Raw genomic sequence first — 21,889 nt, forward strand, 5'->3', positions numbered from 1 at the left:
AATGCTACTATATAAACACTGTATTTGCTTAATTAGCTTTTTATAATTGTGAGCTGATAAAGCCCACAAAATAACAAATATAACTGCTTAACCAACTGAAGCTATGGGTAGTGTTTACTAATCAAGAATAATTATTTTTCTACCTTGTTCATTAAAAACAGCAATATCAGCTACCAAATTGGTACTGGGAGCAAAAAAAGATAACGTAGTTTATTCTAAATCAGCACTGATGGATACATTCTCTCATGCTGACCACCATGACATTACTTACAAGGTAACATATAAAAAAATACCAAAAAAAATAATGCAATGTAACAGTTGGCAAAGGCCTGGTACAATGAGGGAAGAGCTGTGCAGTCCAAAGCTTTACTTCAAATGAGCCTGAGAGTGAATTCTCAGAATTAATTTTCTTCAGAAGTGTGTGTCACAGTTCATCACACTCCATCATTGACTTCAGAAATTGAAGTGAGTGAGCCACTTACAAATGTGACAAGTGTGTAAGACCGGCCTTTTTATGTCTTTTCTTGAAATTGTATTATATTGTGTATCAGTTGTGTGTCTGTAACCATGTGTATACTGCACATCCATAATTCCCCACATTTGTTTGGCAAGGTTTACCAGGCACATTTAGGACATTTTGAAGCATACAACATCAGTATGCTTCCCTGAGACAAAATAAATGTGTAATGCAGTTGTACCTTTCATTTTTACGGCCATTGAGGCTGATTGCTTTGTGTAGTGTCTGGCAGTGATTTTATCAGAGATGTGGAAATCTTCCTCTTTGAGCCTCTAGCCCATTTTGCAGAGTAAAACCTGATCCTACTCTCTTTTTTTTGGTGTAGCTGGAAGTTGCTTTGTCTGCATTTTGCCAGCTTTAGGTCACTTCAAGGAGTTAGGTCAATTCCCCTTTTATCCTGGCTGTTGTAATGATACCAGAGCTCTCAACCATCTTTGATGAAGCTGCAGCTTGTCTGAATAGTGACTGATGAAGATCTGTTACTCACAAAAAAGTCTGGTGATAGACCAGACTTAATAGCTAGAGCTGTAGTAAGTGGATCACAGCACATCTTGTTTGAAACAACAGCAGAGTGATAATGACATACATGTACTGTAGTAGTAAATAGTGCTACAATTGTATATTATTAAAATAACTGGGATGTCATCTTTATCACATTATTAGGTTCCAAAGGTCTTCAGGGGAATACTGCATATATATCCTGCATGTACTATAGAACGTAGCCACACAGAAAGGATGATAGTACAACTAACCTCAAAATTGTCTCTTGCAAATCCTGCAGAGAACTCATGTCAAGCCGTATCTCTGACAGCTAGAGCAGCAGATTGCTTGGTATTTCCCCTCACACTTTCACATTTTCCATATACACTGAATCTGTAAAAAAATGAAACTGGGCTAGACTCCCGGCACACGGCGCTCCAGAAATACCTGCAGGTGATAACTAGCTGAGGTTTTGTAGCAGGTGTCCTGTCACCTTCACCATGATCATCATACCTGTGGGTGGAGGTGGTAATTAACTATTGCTTTTTCTTTTTTAGAACGTTGCCATGACAGCTCTCTCCGTGCTCTCTCTTTCTTCTCACCTTTATTTTCTCAACTGTCATCTACCTCCAGTGTCTCTTTATGCTCCTTTTCCCCTGTGTGTAATTCCATTTATTTCCCTTTCTATTGTCTTTTATTTAGTATATTTAGTATGTAGTGATTCTGTAACATAATAGGAAGGAAGTCAACACAGAATCCTCTCACCTCACACACCACTGCATGTGTTTGTGTGTGTATTCATGAGTTTGGGGTCATCCTCCTGACAGACAGCACCTTCCATCATGGTCAGATCAGGTCACAGGCTCTGCCCATTAGGCTGTGGCCTGCATGTAGCAGCACAGTGTCTCAGCTGTCATCCATCTACAGAATGTCGGTGTGATAAGCACTGTCCACCTCAGTCGGCTGCAGTTAACAGGACATCGCCGCAAATAAAACAACTGGTCTTTTTGTGCTCTAAGCATGCAAATAAAAATAAAATTTTTGTGTAGCCTGTAGCCCTGGTCTGTAGCTGATTATTTTCAGTTCTTGTTTTTTGTTTGAGTTTGTGCCACAATGTATGTATTCAGCACTTTTTGATTTGTTGTCACTGTGAGTTTTTAAAGTGTCAAACTAGTTATTGTTATACTTGTTCACTTTTTTCTTTTCTGAATAATAATCATCTTATAGTCCTGTCTCTCGCATAAATTTGAAATAGCTGAAACGATTAGTAAATGTATTTATTAAAATTAATCAGCAACTATTTTTATCAGTTGATTTATCCTTTTAAGTGATATATCAAACATTCTCTGGTTCCAGCTTCTCCAGTGTGAACATTAGGCTGTGTTTCAATAGTGGTTCAACATGCCCTCGTTCACTTCCCCTCAGCACTTTCCCTTGGGGGAATCCCCGCCGCCAAGTGTAGGCCTGTAACAATTATTAAGTAATTGTCTAACCGCAACTGTTTTACATAATTGCGGTTATTTTGTATAACCGTAATTAAAGCATTAGTGCATTTTTTTAATGAGATTGGTCACACTATTGTTTGGATCCATAAAACGCTTTTCCAATACTGGCGTAGTGTCACCTAACGGTAACGTTAGCTAGCCTATGATACTATGGATTCCTAGGGGCGTCGGACTGGGGGTGAAAAGTGGACTGAGTACCCAGGGCCCTCATGTGAGGAGGGCCCAAAAATATGCTAGAATGAATAGCAGGTAATTATATAAGTGATTATTGGTCAGACTATTTAGCTAAAGCTATGCCAAAGTCACTTGTTGCCATAGCAACTCCAAACATCCTGGCTTGTAGCCATCTCAAGCCAGAGAAAGTAAACACACTCTGTTTTTTGTTAATGATTAATGATTTGTTATTTTTATTGATGGGAATACATTTTCTATTTTAAGTTTTATGGTAATAAAGAGGCATGGTTTACATCATAGGCTGTGAACTTGCATATCTGGGTCACATAACAGTGATATATAACAAAATATGTTTCCTGGGATTCATTTAAACTTTACTTTGTTTGAAAAAGTAATAAATAAAGAAAATTGTATTATTGGACTAAAAGAGACAATTATATTGTTAATCGCAATTATTTCCAGCAAAATTTTGACAGGCCTACTTAAGTAGCATTGCAGTTATGCATTTGGTGCAAGAAAATATGTAAAACTCCTGTTGCTGACCACCAAAGAAGGAGAAGATGAATATATACAGTACATTTTAACTTTTTAGTTTCCTCGTTGTTAGCTTGATATTTTACTGAAACATGTAATATAATTTATGTCAATTAATATTTACTTTATACGTTTTATTTACTAGATAGTTGTATGTGTGATTTCTTTATTTCCAAAATTATCTGTAAATGCATGGAAGAAATTCTGTTTTTTCAAGTTATAAGCATTAAAATGATTGATCATGATACAGATCACAAATTTCTAAATCTGAAACTCATGCAGCTGGTTACCAAGCCTCATTGAAATAAGTTTGCAGGTATTTATGATGTGTGAAAAGCAGTAATAATACTTTTTATAAATAACATTTGTATGTGCTTTTAATACAAGAAATAGGCCTACTGTACAATAAGGAAATTGCATGACATAAGCAGACAAAGAATGAACATAAAAACAGGGATAGAATGCGATAATTAGTAGAAAATAAATAAAACGCATTTGAAGCAGTAGCGCTAAGCCTAGGACTACAACTGGCGGTCGATCTGTATAGTTTGGGCTGAAAGTGAACGAGGCCAGGTGTGTTCCATTTCACTCCGCCGCTCCTGCCCCACCCACTTTCCCTCTGCTCTCCAAGTGGCCTCCGTGTGACGTATGCTATGACGTCATACCAAGGGCTGAGGGGAAGTGAAGGAGGGCATGTTGATAAACTATTGAAACGCAGCCTAAGATTTCTGTTTTCACTACAAACTGAACCACACTATTTATTAATAAATTAATCAGCAGATTATTCAATTATAAAAATCATTATTTGCAGCAATAATATTCAATGTCTATCAGTCCACACTAACCACTGACACATGCTATTGTTTTGTCAATGTACAGGACAGTACATGTCATGCACACTATAAAATACTTAAAATAAACATGAACAACTAGTAGCCCTACTTTAAACACTACTTTTTATAAGGCTTGTTGTTTTCTTTGTTGAGAGAAAATATATTTTAGACCCAGGCCGCACAATTTGGGGCCCTTGGGGCTAGAAGGGGGGCATGGGGTGGCACTGGCCCCCCCTGAAATATGATTGCCCCCCCGGTGCCAAGTTTGGCAGATATATGCAGATTAAAGCACAGTGTTATTATTTTCGAAATTTTATTTCCGCATAATGAATGTTAATTTTCGCTAAAATATCATACATTTTCACATAACATCAACATTTATCTGTGGCCTTCTATCCAGATACCTTTTTGGCCCTTCATTGGAAAGATTTTGGGCACCTCTGTTTTAGACCATAGTTGTTTTCTATTGCTTTGTACAAGTCTACTTACGATCCTGACTTTACAATAAGATGAAATCAGGCACAACAATACCACAAGCACAGCCTCAGAAATTAACCTGCACAATACCTGTCTTACACAGTCTGAAAAGCAAACATAATAGTCTTTACATAATTTGTTTCAGTGCTATTGTGTTAGATCGCCTGACATTATGTGTCGGTCGCCTGTACGTATCAAGTATAATTTGTCACATTAAAATGATGATTCCCCTCCCTAGTCCACTGCCACTATTCCCTGACAAATGTAGTAATAAAATGAAATGGCTGCCCGTGGTGAACGATTTAATAACCAGGAGAGCAAATATTAATGTTTGAAAGTAGAAGTGAGATATTATCAAAAGGTGAGCGTTAGTTTAAGAGGGAGGTGACGTTTGAGTGATGATATCTGAGGTCTGTGAAAGCTCTTCTGTGTCTGTTATTGCACTTCAGATGGAGAACAGGGTGGATGTAGACCAGACATGCCAACATTAACATCACTCATGATTCCTTTTTTTGGGACCATTTTGATGATTGCTGGCAAGGCTCAATCACTTGTTATCGATAAAGATTTTCAACACCTTACAATATGTGATTGTTTCGTCTATATTTAATCATCAAGAAGTTGCTTAGACAGGTTTTGGATTTGATTTTACAATCATATATAGTGCTAAAATACCGAGTGATCCAACACAAGGCCAGCTCCGATGTCAGAAGAATTATATAACAGCATACAAATGGTGGCTGCACAGTACATCAGCCTGTAGTGTGATAAATCTACAGGACCATTAAACAGATAGCCAATCTAAATGTTACAAGGCTGTGAGGGCATGAGTTGATCAACTTTGCCCTCATAGATGTTTTATTGAATTTTGCACACAACACCTCTAGAACTACACAATAAGCCACACACCTCACCTCTAGACTGCCGGGGGACTTCCTTCCTTTGACACACTGAGCTGCTCTCTCCTCTCCCTTTCTATTACTGTTACTATTACTATTACTATTACTATTTGTGTGCAGCCCGTCCCAGAAATGCTTGTTACTAATCCTAGCTTCTGGGGAGTTTACTCCCCGGAGTCCTTATGCTTTTTTCCCCCAGCGTATTTCCTTGGAGAACGTTGGCAGCAAGATCCTGGTTGCAGTTGTCGCCGTGGTCCTGCTGCACTCCCTGCTGAGCTCAGCGATGCCCTGCAATGTCATGCTGCGTCCTGCTGAACCCTGCAGCTTCCCGCTACATCCAGTCACTGTTCCATTATTAATGTGACTACTATCGCCACTGTTCATCACACCCCCAACCGGCTCGTCAGACACCGCCTACCAAGAGCCTGGGTCTGTCCGAGGTTTCTTCCCAAGAGGGAGTTTTTCCTCGCCACTGTCGCACTGCTTGCTCTTGAGGGAATTACTGGAATTGTTGGAATTGTTGGGGCTTTGTAAATTATAGAGTGTGGTCTAGACCTACTCTATCTGTAAAGTGTCTCGAGATAACTTATGTTATGATTTGATACTATAAATAAAATTGAATTGAATTGAAATACAGACTCTCAATTCCGCTTCCTCAAAAAAGGCAAATGTGTTTCCAGTGGAGCTGAAACAGATGGGTTGATTGACGGAAACTTTTGCTACTATTAATAATACTATATATTTCAATATGTCACCTTGGGCTTGTGGAATTTGTGATGGACATTTCTACTATTGTCTGTCATTAAATCAATTAATTGAGTAAGTTATTATTATTATTATTATTATTATTATTATTATTACTACTACTACATTGGCCAACTTAATTAATTCCCAGAGGGGAACTAGTGTCGTCACCCATGCACAGTAACAAATGGCAAAAGATACAGAAGTCACACAGTCACAGCAGACAACATATGAAAGGAAAAAAATCTGTTATGGTCCCTCGAGCTGAAAGCATCACAGAAACTTTATTGTATTATTAACAAAATAAGTTCCTCCAAGCTCTGCAACAAATATATAATCAACTTTCCTGCTATAGATAGCACAGTATATTGACATATAAACGTCAATAAAACAAACAAAAAGTACACACTTTTTAGAGAAGAAGTCAAAGTCTTCGAAAATTAGTCCCAAAATCAGCTAGTCTCCTGAAAGACCAGTACGTTTTTGTTTTACAGTCTGAAATTGCAAATGAAAATAAAGGCCACTTAATTGAGAACAGAGTTGTGCCAGTGTTTACGAGGACCAATGTTGGATGTAATATACAAACGTGATGGGCAGACCAGATATCAGGGATTTGCCCATACCAGAGGCAGGATTAGAGCAGTAGCCTATTAGGTTTTCATTGATGTCCCCAAAGATTCAATAACAGATAAGGCGCCCCTAATCAAAGCAGTGCTAGCTTACCTTCTTCTGTGTCCTTGGCATAGGCTAATTCTCAATTCTCAGTCATTGTGGCATGTTTATGATGTGAAGCACAGGTTGACTGCCAGGTTATAGAATTCATCTTTTACTTTGGAATTATGTGTGTGAGGGAGCACTTTGCACTAGAGTTGTGATAGATTGATTACTCACTTACTTTCTTTCTTTCGTTCTTTTGTTCTTTCTTTCGTTCTTTTTATCTCCGGAGGGAAATTCACATGTCACAGCAGCAGTACACACACAAAAAACACTGAACAAAGAATAGAGCAGGGAATCTATCAAAAACACAATCAAATATCAAAACAAAAGTACAAATATAAGAGTTAAAAGAAAAAGAAATATGCCCTTTGAACGTGCATGCATACAGTGTACAGTTTCGGTGTGCCAAATGGAGGTTATTATAAATTATATGTACAAAAGATAAATTGCACTTTGCCAGAGTTACAGAGAATGTAAGTGTGAGTCCAGTTACAGTGAGGGCATAATGACCTCAGCAGCCTCCAGGTCTTAGGACAATATATACTATGAGGCCACAAAAAATTGTCATCAGAGATTTTGACCTTATTGTTTACTGTGGCAACTATCCCATTAATGTATTTGTATATTCGGTCATTGTGGGCAATGTTAAAAATCAATAAGAAAAACTGCTTTATGACTGTCTGTATTGGATACATAGCCCAGCTAGCAGTGTGGCTGTATGGATCGCAGCATTGGTCGGTCTACCACTTTGGTTCAGACTAGAATATATATCTATATAAAACAACTATTTTTTCTTTCTTTTTTTTACATATTTTTGGTACAAATATGCATGATGCCCAGAGAATGATTTTTTGAACCAGCCTAGAGCTTCTAGCATGGCTATAGACTTTTAGTCTTGTAAAGCGTGCACACGGGCCAGCAGCCACCACAGTACACTGAGTCATAACATAAGCTTTTCTCACTGCACAGTTACAGCTTAATTACAAACTCTCACTGCTTTTCGATGGAGATCTGCAAGATCAGTCAGTAGCTGATGAGCTCCATGAGCCAGTATCATCTCTGTAGTTGTGCATAACTCTTAAATACAAGTACACCCACACCATATACTGATGGCATAGCATACCCCCCGACAGCTGTTCTGCTGCAGCGGATGTCATGTTAGAACTGGTAGCTTCTCTGTTTTGATGAATTAGTCTGCTGCATAATTTCAAATATTTGTATTGGTCTTGATATCACTGTAGCTCACTTCACAAACAGCTCACACTACTCACATAGGCTCCTGAGCATATAAGAAGGCAATAACATTAGATGAGTGTGCAATGGTGAGTTGTTGACAACAATCTAATTATCTTTGAATTCACCCTAAAATAATTCAACAATCAATGACTAATTTCCTGTTGAGATCTTACTAACTAGCATTTTATGGTGTGCTATAGGAAAATAAATATTTATTAGGCCCACGTTTACTCTCAGTAGATCACTAGCATAATGTAAGTATAGTCAGGTGTCTGACTCTCTCTCTCTCTCTCTCTCTCTCTCTCTCTCTCTCTGTCTCTCTCACGTCTTTATGTCTCATTAGTGGTGTGCTCTAGGGTTATTGATCCCTGGGAGACGTTAATTACGTTATCAAAGCTTGAGTTGTATCTTTCGATAGTAAACACAGGAAATGAGGATCTGAGGCTTATTATGTTTACTGTTTTGAATCATGTACTGGCTTGAGCCTCTGTCTGAACCCAGAGTACGATTTCTTAGAAAATACTAATCGATTAGTCTACAGGCAGTAATAAAAGCTCATTGCATCTCATTGTATGATCATTTTCACAAAAGGAATAGCATTTGCTTCGTAACTTCCTCTGTATTATTTCCATTACTGTGTGTGAAAAGTTACCTTCTTTTTCTACAAATGTGACGATCATTTTTTTTGATTACTCGTTCAGGTTATGCTCATCGCAGTTTCTAAGAATGCATCAATCCAACTCTTTCTTTCCCTAAACCAATCCCAATTCCCAAACTGGATATCTGCTGATACTATGTAACTAATAGTCCAAAAAGTAAACTGGGATACCACAATATGTAGCCTACAGTAACATAACGCTTTAATTTAACATTGCTTCTCAATTATAAATGGGGCCATTCATACACCCAAAGTCTTTTTAGGATGTAAACATATAAACTATACAATTTTTGCATTGTTAAAATACATCAATCTCGGGTTTTTAACAATATCCAGATCTGAGAGCAGACATCACATTCAGCTTTACAAAACCAAAGAATTTCATAATAAGTAACATACAAAACAACTGCTTTTATTCTGGATCGATAAATTCTGGCAGATACCCGATACATTTAATAAGGTGAGTGCATCCCATAGTTTCCCATAATCCAAGGTGGTGTCTTCACATTGTCCATAGTCCAGAGAGATATAGAATAGAGAGATATAGAAGATATAGAATAGAGAGAAGCAGCAAATAATCTTTTAAAAGCTGGAACCAGCAAATGTTTGGCATTTGTTTTAGTCATGCTAGTGCTAGTGGCTCTAGAGATGGTCGGTCGGTATCATTTTGTACAGACATTCATGCCCCAAGAGGATAAAACTTAATGACTCGGTGATCCTCCAACTTTTCCTCTAGTGCCACCAGATTAGAGCTGAAGATCTTTGGTCAGGTTCAGTCTTAATTTCTATCATTTTACAAGGGCTCAGGCCGGTCTCGGGTTTGCGCTCTGGGTAAATGAGCAGTCAGGTGATACGTTTCGATTAGCGCGAAAATGGATGCTGAGGAGGTGAAACTGAGGCTGGCCTCTGGCGATTAAGTTTTGGTTGCACCGGTAAAGAAAGCAAAGTCTGAGGTGTGGAAAACTTGTAGGCCTATTTAAAGTGCTTTAAGATGTTACAGAGGACTTATTTTATTTCTTTGTTCCAACTTCCAAGTGGCCTATAGCCTACGTTAGTCATGAATTATGTTAAAGATCCCATGGCATGAAAATTTCACTTTATGAGGTTTTTTAACATTAATATGAGTTCCCCCAGCCTGCCTATGGTCCCCCAGTGGCTAGAAATGGTGATAGGTCTAAACCGAGCCCTGGGTATTGTAGGAAAAAAAGCGACCGATTCTACTCTGGCTCAAAAGGCCAGAGTCTTTTAAGAACCACCGGTCACTTCTCAAAGTTTCCCCTTTATTGTGTTCGTTGAAAGGCAGACCAAGAAATGAATACTCAGGATTTGTTCAGTTAAACTATAACAATCTTTAGTAAAATGATATTGCAAACAGATATTTCATATGTATATGGCTCAGCCGCTCCTTCGAGACTTTCTCTCCCTAACCACCAACAAAGTCTTTCCGGGTCTGACACCGGACCTTCCTTTTCCCTATTCTTTTATTCATCTTCAGGTTCCTCCTCCCGCCATTGCGTGTGGGCCGCCAATTGGTTGGATATCACTCAGACTTTCTGTCTCCGAGAAGATAGAGAAGTTGCGCGCTAGAGATTGTCTGTTCCTTTAAGAGATTTCATTAGGTGCTTTCTGTTCCAATTGTTTATTAAACAAATCAGGAGCACTTTTGCTCCACTAAATTTGAACCCGTCTTATCTTACACATGCCAGACAGGAGGAGACAGCGAGGCCATCCCAGGCTACAGGACATTCTTGTTCTAAACCCAATATATTTCTACACCCTCTTTTTCCACAGCAACACGCTGTGGAACATAATCCTAATATTGGTAAAACAAAATAATGGGGTCCCTCTTTCGAGACCTACATACAACTTACTGGCAATTTAGCAATCAGTAATAAGCAATCAAAAGTTAACTGTGATAGTAGATATTATTACAGAGCGTTGTGGTGCGTGGGTCTTATATGTAGATTTTAGCTCCTAATGTAAGCTGCATAATCCATTGCTCTTTCTATGACTATACCAATGGTTACAATTATTTTTGTGGAAATCCCTAAACATCATGTATCATATAAACTTCAAACAAACATCTCTTGTAATTATTGCAATTAATAAAAAATTGTAAAATCATACTTCAAACCTATGTCTTGCTTAAGGCTATATTGACTATGGGCTGATTTTCAGCCCCGCGCAATATCTGTGAAACAAAGAAGGGAATCTCTGACAGCAGATAAGAGGATAGAAAAACAGTTGGAGATAGGAAACGGGGACTCAGGGAGAGGGGGGCACTGGGTGGTTTCTACAGTATCCTGCTCTGCCTTTGAGAAAATGAAAGCTCAGATGGGCCGATCTGGAATCTTGCTCCTTATGAGGTCATCAAAATGTACTTGTCAGACTCAGGCTTTATTCTATCAGGCTCTGGCCTTGTCGGCTTGGCTTTTAGTGAAATATTTTGACAACTATTGGTTGGATTGCTGTGAAATGTAATGCAGACATTCATGGTCCCCAGGGAATTAATCCTAATGACTTTGATGAACCCCCGACTTTTCCTGTAGTTTTGAACAAAGTGTCTCAACTGTTGCATTGATTGTTGAGAAATCCGCTACCTGTACACACTTATGTTCCCCACCCAGAATAAATTGTAACATCCCTTTGGTAATTTCTTGTTTTTTCATCTAGCGCTGCAATCATTTGCTAAACTAACTAAACTGTGAGTATAGTAAACATTACACCTGCTCAACATCAACATGTTAGGATTGTCATGTCATTGCTCGGCCTACTCTGTTGGACTACAAAAGCAGTCACCTCGAAATAGACTCGGTCCAGACTTAGCTGGGCTTGTCTGTGTGTACATTAACAGCTATGTAATCCAGAACAGCAGCTACAGTTTAAGCATTAATGTGGATTAGTATGCCATGCAGTGATTGTGTTCCCGGCTTTTCTTGTTTGACTCTACTGTGATTTCTGTCCTAATGGCTGTTCTGTTGTTCAGCTGTCAGACCGAAGTGCAAATTCTATCAGCAGCGATGTATTTAATTCAACTCTTCATTGCCTGAAACTTGTGGACCAAGAAAATGGAATGATTTTCCCCCTTTCACAGTGTTCACACACCATACAATTAGGGCTCCAAAACACAAGGGAAAGAGCAATAGGCAGGCAAAGATGTGGCCAATATAAAAGGACATAATACAAACCATAGTATGACAGGTTATAGAATATGGTTAGAGAAGGAAAGTTAAAAGACAAGAGAAATACTTTTTATGACATACAATGCTATGACTTATATTTAATGACATACTATACTATGACTTTATAACTTTTTATAACATACTATACTATGACTTTTTTAATTTTTTTGGCATACTTTTGAATTAGTTTTTCATGACATTCTATATTATGACTTTTTATGACACTTTTAATGCTATGATTTTTATGACTTAATGACATACTATACTATGACTTTTTATGACATACTATGACTTTTTATATTTTATGACATACATTTGATGACATACTATACTTTGACTTACATTTAATGACATACTATACTATGACTTTTTATAGCATACTATGACTTTTTATATTTTATGACATACATTTGATGACATACTATACTTTGACTTACATTTAATGACATACTATACTATGACTTTTTATAGCATACTATACTTGAACTTTTTATGACATACTATGTCTTTTTTATGTTTTATGACATACTATACTATGACTTTTTTTAAATGTATGGCATACTCACGTGTCCCTGGCTCACGGGTTATCTCCGAGGCCCACCTGCTGACGGCACCACGGGCCGGGTCAGTAGTTGGATCTTCTCCCATGCGTGCTCGGTTCCGCCGAGGTGGTGTGGATTTTTTGAACCTGCGACCGCTAGATCGTGCGGTGCCTCCAGCCAGTGAGGATCAAACTCTTCGCCTTGCTTTGTTTAATGCTAGAACGCTAGCCAACAAGACTTTTCTCCTCAATGACTTCTTCACTTCTCGTGAGTTGGATTTTATGTTCTTAACAGAAACCTGGCTTCATGATGGTGAGATCACGCCTTTCTCCGAACTTCTTCCTCCCCGATGTGGCTTCCTCAGCTCCCCTCGGACCACAGGTAAAGGTGGAGGATTAGTGTTGAAGTTAAAAAGTTTAAACACAATGTACTTGCTAGATCTAATCAAATAACTACACTTATTAGCATTGGTCTGGCTCACACCGTCTGTGGCTCCTAAAGAATTAATTAGGTCATTGCTGTTATTTAGCATAAATGTAAAAGCGCTGGAAGACTTATTGTTTAAACAACTTTGAGAGCTATCCCCTGTCGAGCCAGACGTGATTAAGACAAAGAACGAGTATTGCTGTAGTTTGGAAACAATTGACACCGTCTCGATAAGAACCATGTGACCGGGAGTAGCCTCAAGACATTGATTGGGAACATACACCTTTCTTTTGAGAGACATCTGACCAATAGGGGAAGATTTTATTTGAGGAACGACCCAGGTTTAGGGAATAAATGTGTGATCCGGGGAATGTCTCAGGACTACAAGCCTGGGTCCCGACAAGGGCACAAGGTTCTGTAGTCCGCTGTTTACAGTGTATTGTTTGTCATGTCGCATGGCTGCTAACTTGTGTCCCGACAGGGGAAGCATGTTTGCAGTCTGATGCTGGTAGTGTTTTATGTTTTAGGTTTTTATGTTTATTTGTGCCTTGACTGTCGTTTTTCATGTTGTTTTATTAAACCATCTTGCTTAATCTTTCAATTCGAACCTAGCCTCTCCTTCGTCCTCAGAAATCTAAGAACACGTCATTTTAGTGAAATCTTAACATTAGCCGCTGTGTTTAAGTGTGCTTTTCCATGTCGGGAGATTCCGTTTGACAGCTGCTCCAGCTTTGAGCTGCAGCTGTTTGAGACAAATCTTCCAGTGACTGTTTTATGTGCGGTGGTGTATCGACCTCCAAAGTTTAATAAGGATTTTATTCAGGACTTTGCAGACTTTGTGGCAGGGATTGCTTTGAAATATGATCGCTTTTTGATCATTGGTGATTTTAATATACATGTGTGCTGCGAATCCAGACCTATGTCTAAGGATTTCCTTAATCTTATTGACTCTTTTAGTCTCACGCAGTCTGTCAATGGCCGGACGCACGAAAAAGGACATACGTTGGACCTTGTGCTGTCATATGGCTTAGATGTTGCCATTAGTGAAATATGCGACACATGCATTTCAGATCATCTACTTGTTTTATTTGCTTTGGTTGTCCCCTGCTCGGACACTTTGACTGTGGCCCCCGCACGCTGTGTGCGTGCAATTAACCCTCAAACTGCCTCACAGTTTTCTGCTGCTTTTAAAAACTCAGTGCTGTACAATCTTGGTGATTTTCTTAATGTGGAGGAACTCGCCAACATCTTTGTCTCTACTTGTACTGAGATACTGGACTATGTTGCCCCACTGAGGGAGAAACGCACAAAAACTCTTACATAACCTTGGCTGAATAACCATACCCGCTCTCTCAGACGGGAATCCAGAAAGGCTGAGAGAATGTGGAAGAAGGACAAACTTCAAGTGTCATTTCAAATTTTAAAAGACTTATTACATAAATACCAGGGAGCAGTTAAATCTGCTAAAACTCATTTTTTGTCTCACCTGGTTGCTAATAACACCCAGAGGCCTCAGATTCTTTTTAAAGTGTTTAACTCTCTTATTAACCCTTGTGAAACTGACTGTGCTGTGCCATCCACATTGTTGTGTGAAAACTTCCTGAAACACTTCATAGATAAAATTGCTGGCCTGAGCTTTTCATCCCCTGTTTTTACCAGTGACCCCTCTGTTACCTCTTTATGCCCGGCTGTCTTCCAGCAGTTTGAGCCAGTTTCACTCCACCTTCTTTCTGACATAGTCAAGCAGCTTCGTCCGGCTAATTGCCTGCTGGATAGTATCCCTGCACGCTTACTTAAAGATGTTTTTAACACTGTTGGGCCCAGTATTTTATCCTTGGTCAACTCATCTCTCAGCTCAGGGTGTGTTCCAGCTGCTTTTAAACATGCTGTTGTGCAACCACTTTTAAAAAAGAAAAACCTGGATCCGTTAGTTTTGTCTAATTTTAGACCTATTTCTAAACTTCCCTTTTTATCTAAAGTCTTGGAGAAGGTTGTTTTTAATCAACTTCAATCATTTTTAGATGATTTTAGTATTCATGAAAAGCTCCAGTCCCGCCACAGTACTTAAACCGCCCTCCTAAGAGTCTACAACGACCTTCTCTTAGCGGTCGACTCAGGAAACTCCGCTGTTTTAGTGCTCTTAGATTTGACTGCTGCCTTTGACACTGTCAACCACTCTATCCTTTTATCCCGACTCAAACAAAGTGTTGGCATTACGGGCATAGCTTTAAAATGGTTTGAATCTTATTTGACAGATAGGAGTTTTGCCGTCCACCTTGGTAATTGCTCCTCATCTGCTGCCCCTCTTTCTTGTGGGGTCCCCCAAGGTTCCATTTTGGGACCCATGCTATTTTCTCTGTACATGATGACCTTAGGGTCCATTTTAAAAAAACATAACATTTCTTTCCATTTTTTTGCAGATGATGTACAAATATATTTGCCTGTAAGAAACAATGAGAAGGACAATATCCAGCCGTTGTTAAACTGCTTGAGTGATCTCAAAATATGGTTGGATCAGAATTTTCTCTGTCTTAATGATAATAATACCGAAATTGTTGTGTTTGGTCGTGCTGAAGATTTTAGTGCCTGTGTAGATGCTCTTGGTACTTTAGGCTCCCAAATTCGTCCTTCTACCAGAAATCTGGGAGTGATTTTTGACAGTGCTTTTAAATTTGACAAACAGATTAGTTCTGTTGTTAAAACTAGCTTCTTCCAGCTGAGACTCTTGGCTAAGGTTAAGCCTTACCTGCTACGCAAAGACTTTGAAAGAGTCATACATGCATTCATTACGTCCCGCTTAGACTACTGTAACTCACTGTATGTTGGATTGGATCAGTCATCCCTTCGTCGCTTACAGTTAGTCCAGAACGCAGCAGCTCGACTTTTAACCGTGACTAAAAAGCGCGACCACATTACACCGGTTTTGGCCATGCTCCACTGGCTTCCTGTTTGTTTCAGGATTGAATTTAAAATTGTATTAATTTTTTTAAGATCTTAAATGGGTTGTCGCCTTCTTACTTATCGGAGCTCTTACATGTCCACACACCTGTCAAAGCACTGAGGTCGTCCAATCAGATGCTCCTCGATGTGCCCAGATCCAGGTTAAAAACCAAAGGTGACCGAGCCTTTTCAGTGGCTGCTCCCAACCTCTGGAATAGTTTACCTATTCATGTAAGAACAGCTCGGACCATTGAAACGTTCAAGTCCATGCTTAAGACCCACTATTATTCATTGGCTTTCAATTCAAGTTGAGCTTTGATATCTTGACCTTATTGACCTTATTCTTTTTCTACTGTGAGTTATTTTGTATTGTACATTGTTCTTTGTTTGTTTATTATCTCGTTGCTTTTTGATCTTGTTAAGCACTTTGGTCAACTAAGGTTGTTTTTAAACGTGCTATATAAATAAAATTGAACTGAACTATAACTTTTATTTATTTTTTAGCCTTTATTTTCACAGGACAGATGAAGACATGAAAGGGGAGAGAGAGTGGGAATGACATGCAGCAAAGGGCCGCAGGTTGGAGTTGAACCCACAGCCGCTGTGTCGAGGATAAACCTCTACTTATGTGCGCCCACTCTACCAACGGAGCTATGACTTTTTATGACTTTTTTACAGTCTAAAACATAAATTATGACATAAATTTTATGACATATGCCTTTTTTTTATTTTATGACATACTATACTGTGACTTTTAATGACATACTATACTATGCCCTTTTATATTTTACGACATACTATACTTTGACTTATACTTAATGACACACTATACTATGACTTTTTAAAATTTTATTACATACTATGATATTTTTATATTTTATGACATACTATACTGTGACTTTTTATTACTTTTTTATGACATACTATACTATGACTGTTTATGACATACTATACTATGACTTTTTATGACATACTATACTATACCTTTTTAAATTTTATGACATACTAAACTATGACTTTTTAAAATTTTATGGCATACTATACTATGACTTTATGACATACTATACTATGACATTTTTATATTTTATGACATACTATACTGTGACTTTTTATTACTTTTTTATGACATACTATACTATGACTTTTTATAACATACTCTACTATGACATTTTTATATTTTATGACATACTATATATACTCTCCGGGAACCATCACCTTATCGTGGTGGAGAGGTTTGTGTGTCCCTATGAACCTGAGGGCTGTGTTATCTGGAGCTTTGTGCTCCTGGTAGGGTCTCCCAAGGCAAAGTGGTCTCAGGTGAGGGGCCAGACAAAGAATGGTTCATAAAACCCTATGAGTCATCGAGGAAGAGGTGAAGTTACCCTGCCCGGAGGAAGCCCGGGGCCCCCGTCTGGAGCCAGGCCCAGATGGAGTGCTCGTCGGCGAGCGTCTGGTGGCCGGGTTTGCCACGGAGCCCGATCGGGCACAGCCCGAAAGAAGCAACGTGGCACCTCCCTCTCCATCCCATGGGCCCACCACCTGTGGGAGGAACCGCTGGGGTCGGGTGCGCTGCCACATGGGTGGCAGTGAAGGTCAGGGGCCTCGATGAACCAGACCCGGGCAGCAGACGCTGGCTCTGGGGACGTGGAATGTCACCGCTCTGTGGGGGAAGGAGCCGGAACTGGTGCAGGAGGTGGAACACTACCGGTTAGATCTGGTGGGGCTTACCTCTGCGCACAGTCTTGGTTCTGGAACCATACTCCTGGATAGGGGTTGGACTCAGGGTGTGAGGCGCCAGGCGGGTGTGGGGACTGACTGACTGTTGTTTGTGCATATGCACCAAACAAGAGTTTGGAGTATTCGGCCTTCTTGGAGACCTTGACTGGAGTCCTGCATGGGGCTCCAGTGGGGGACTCCATAGTTCTGCTGGGGGACTTCAACACACACGTGGGAAATAATGGAGACACATGGAGAGGCGTGATTGGGAGGAACGGCCTCCCTGATCTAAACCAGAGTGGTTGTTTGTTGTTGGACTTCTGTGCAAGTCATGGATTGTCTATAACGAACACCATGTTCGAACATAGGGATGCTCATAAGTGTACTTGGTACCAGAGCACCCTAGGCCAAAGGTCAATGATCGATTTTAAAATCGTTTCATCTGATCTGAGGCTGTATGTTTTGGACACTCGGGTGAAGAGAGGGGCGGAGCTGTCAACTATGCCTTTTTAATTTTATGACATACTATGACTTTTTATGACATACTATACTATGACTTTTTTAATTTTATGGCATACTATGCCTTTTTAAAATTGTAACACATACTATACTATGCCTTTTTTATATTTTATGACATACTATACTGTGACTTTTTATTACTTTTTTATTACATACTATATTACTTTTTATAACATACTCTACTATGACTTTTTTATATTTTATGACATACATTTTATGACATACTATAACATGCCTTTTTTAAATTGTATGACATACTATACAATGACTTTTTTACTTTTTTATACTATACTATGCCTTTTTTACATTTTATGACATACTTTACTATGATTTTTTTAATTTTTTTATTTTATACACTATATCTTTATGACTTTTTTATAACATGCTATACAATTACTTTTTTTATAGTTCATGACATTATACTTTGACTTATATTTAATGTCATACTATACTATGACTTTATTTTATAACATACTATACTGTAACTTTTTAGGACTTTTCATGACATACTATACTATGACTTTTTATAACTTTTCATGACATACTATACACTAGACACTCGTAGCTCAATTTTCAAATCTCTGACATGACTTAAAATGATTGGTTTTTTTGGAAGGAAGAGAAAAACATACATTCAGCAACGATCAATACAATTTGCATGTGTTGGAGAATGTTCAGCGGTAATGTAAGGTGTTTATTAGGGTTTAGCATGTAAAAACACTGATTTAAGTGTTTTCCTCACTGCACCAGAACGTTGGCTTCAGCTTCTTCTGTATGATCTGCACTTCATCATCAGACAGCTTATCACCAACATCGTGCCACTTTGGAGTGCACTCTGTATCAACAGCCCACTCTTGAATGAAGGTTAAATTACGTAAGTGAGTGCAGATTTCTGATTATTGCTCAGTGTTGCCCCCTTGCAGTTGTTATGGGCAGAACCACTGTAGCTTGTGCTCCTGCAGTGGGTTTAAAATTACTCTGTGACTGTGTCTGAGTGAAAGTGACAAGATAACATTCACTGCCTCTTAACTGGCTGTGTGATGAGCTGTCTATCACACTTGTCGCAGAGCTAGCCAAACTCTGAGTGTTCAGCAGCAGGATTATGATGGTATTTTAGGTGGGCTGGTAGACTGGTCAGCAGTTCAATCAGTGGCCCTGCCATGTCGGTACCATGTCGGTACCATGTCGAAGTGTCCATGGGCAAGAAACTGAACCCAGAATTGCTCCCAATGCTGCGCCGTGAATGTGTGTCAATGTTTGGATGTCGCTTTGGATAAAAATGTCAGCTAAATGAAATGTAATGTAGGTGGAGTTAAAAAAAGAACAAAGCACCTTTCATTTTTGAACCAACTCAACAAAAATTATTGACTGTGCACACACAAAAGTATATATCTCAATAGAGTAAGGTTTTAAGAAAGTTGATTATGTGGACTGTTAAAGGCTATCAGGACATGTGGCATAAAAATGTCTAAAAAGAACACTTTTGTTGCACACTCCTTTGCCACATACTTCCCGTTTTTTTTTTTACCTGCAGTCATGTCTTTAATTTCAGCTCCTTTTTTCCTAAATTGACACAGTATATTGTATAGTGATTTGAGACGAGTGACAAGTGAGCATGAATATGCAAAGAGAATCCCAAAGTATTTCATGCTACATTTGTTCAAGTGATTGATAATGTACCAATATATAAAAAATGAAGACATGTACTGTATGAATACAGCTCCTTTTTTCTAACAGATCATATAATACAAAAATTTTAATAACCACTGTAACAAAAATAAATCAAAAACTCAATGTCATGCAACCATAACAAAATACTATTTAGAGATGACTGCCACACAAACACATTTCTCTAACAAAGACAGAGATTCTATCGCTCAGTAAATTACTAAAGCTAATTGCCCCTAATTGGAAAGCCTTGATTAAGGTACAGCTTCTGATTTAAGAGGAAGCCAGTATTGATGATGCCTGTTTCTCTCCATTCTAATAGTTAATTTTAGTATTCATTTCCTTTTAATTTTCCTGTCAAAAGACCTTATGCATAAATGAAAGCCATTTGTGCAAAACTACACCTTTCTCTGCATATTGCCAGTGGCATTAAATTAATAAGAGGAATGCGTTATTTTTGCTGTACTTAAGTCTTCAACATATGATTTCAAGGACCAACAGATATAAGGTATCCTTTGTCCCTGCTGTCAATCACATGTTAAACGGTAGATAGTATTGTTGCCTGTAGATTGCTCATTTGCACAGATAGCTTAAATTGTTTATTTGTACTTTTACCTAGACGCTGAATAACCTCCAACTGAACCACTTTGTTAAATACAATGTCTTGTTTTTTGTTATTATTGTGTCCATCTGTGTTTGTGTGTTTTGTATGAATCCAAATTTCCCTGTAACAGACAATAAATATACTTTGAACCTCTTCAAGAAAAATAACTTGAAATCTAGCTTGCCACAGCTTTGATTGATTGCATGTACATTTGTTTTAATCCTAAATTAAACCTCAGCACAGCCGACATTAGAAATCAAAGGTTAGAAGATCCAACTGTGTGTATTTTTACAGAAGCATGCCGTGTTCCTTCACGGTGTGTACAAAGTAAAGTTCTCAAATGGACAACTCTGCTTCTATATTGTGTAATCTGCCTCGTGACAGTGACACATTGTTTTAATTTACAAAACTGTGACAACATATGAAAAATGCTTTTAATTTCTGGCAGCAATAACTACTAGTCTTTTAGTGCTCAATTTAAACTTACAATAGTGGTGAGGCAGAAGCATATCCAACACAACTTCCATTTCCTCACAAACTCCATAAAGTATTAAACTCTGATCATTTTGGGGTGGCCTGTTATGGAAATGCTATAATTAGATTCCAATGCTTGGGAGGCTTGCAGGGTGTTGATCATTGTTATTTCATGAAGCACACAGGGCTGTGAAACTCATCCTTTCAGACTAACCATTTCTACTTGCAGATAATGAAAATAATAACTAACCAATGTCCATATATCATTTGAGGGATTAAACATATAGTAAGGTAAGGTAGTAACTGCTATTTTTATAACTGTGACATGGTATTTTCTTAAACCACAGATTCAGTATGTTGACCTTATAATCATGTTATCCTTTACAAAGAGAGGATTGAGATGAGAGATGTTTATATCATTTGGGGAAAGCGGCATGTCTTCCACTGAACAAAAATGGAGTTACGGCACCCTCTGGCTCTCACGACATCTACTGCACATCTGTCCATCTTGGAAAAGGAATCCTTCCTCAGTTGCTCTTCCTGAGATTTCTTCCATTTTTCCATCATTAAAGAGGTTTGTTTGGGGAGTTTTCCCTTATCTGAAGTGAGGGTCAAAAAGGAAAGATGGTGTCTTATTCTGTACAGATTGTAAAGCCCCTTGAGACAAATTTATTATATTGGGCTATACAAATCAGAATTGACTTGACTAAATTGACAATAATATTGCATATCAATACCAGTTTTTTTTATAATTTCTTTATGTCTGTGCAAGCATCAAGCCACAAGGTAAATTAAGCAAATCTTTTACATCTAACTGGATGTTGTGCGAAAATGCAAGTCTTCCTTTAAAACATTGTCTCCAGTTGACAGCTTATGATAATGTGTTCTTTCATTTTTGGTTCCTTTCAGATCTCTTTTCATCTCTAGGGGAAGAGGCCAGGGTCCCATTGAGCACAAGATTTCAATTAAAACCTTTAACACTGTGTCTTTCAGCCCAGGAGTGAATAGTCATGCTTCAGTAAAACTCCTTGGAAGGCTTTGTTA

Source organism: Perca fluviatilis, chromosome 8 (genome assembly GCF_010015445.1).
Source record: "Perca fluviatilis chromosome 8, GENO_Pfluv_1.0, whole genome shotgun sequence".
Taxonomy (NCBI): Eukaryota; Metazoa; Chordata; class Actinopteri; order Perciformes; family Percidae; genus Perca; species Perca fluviatilis.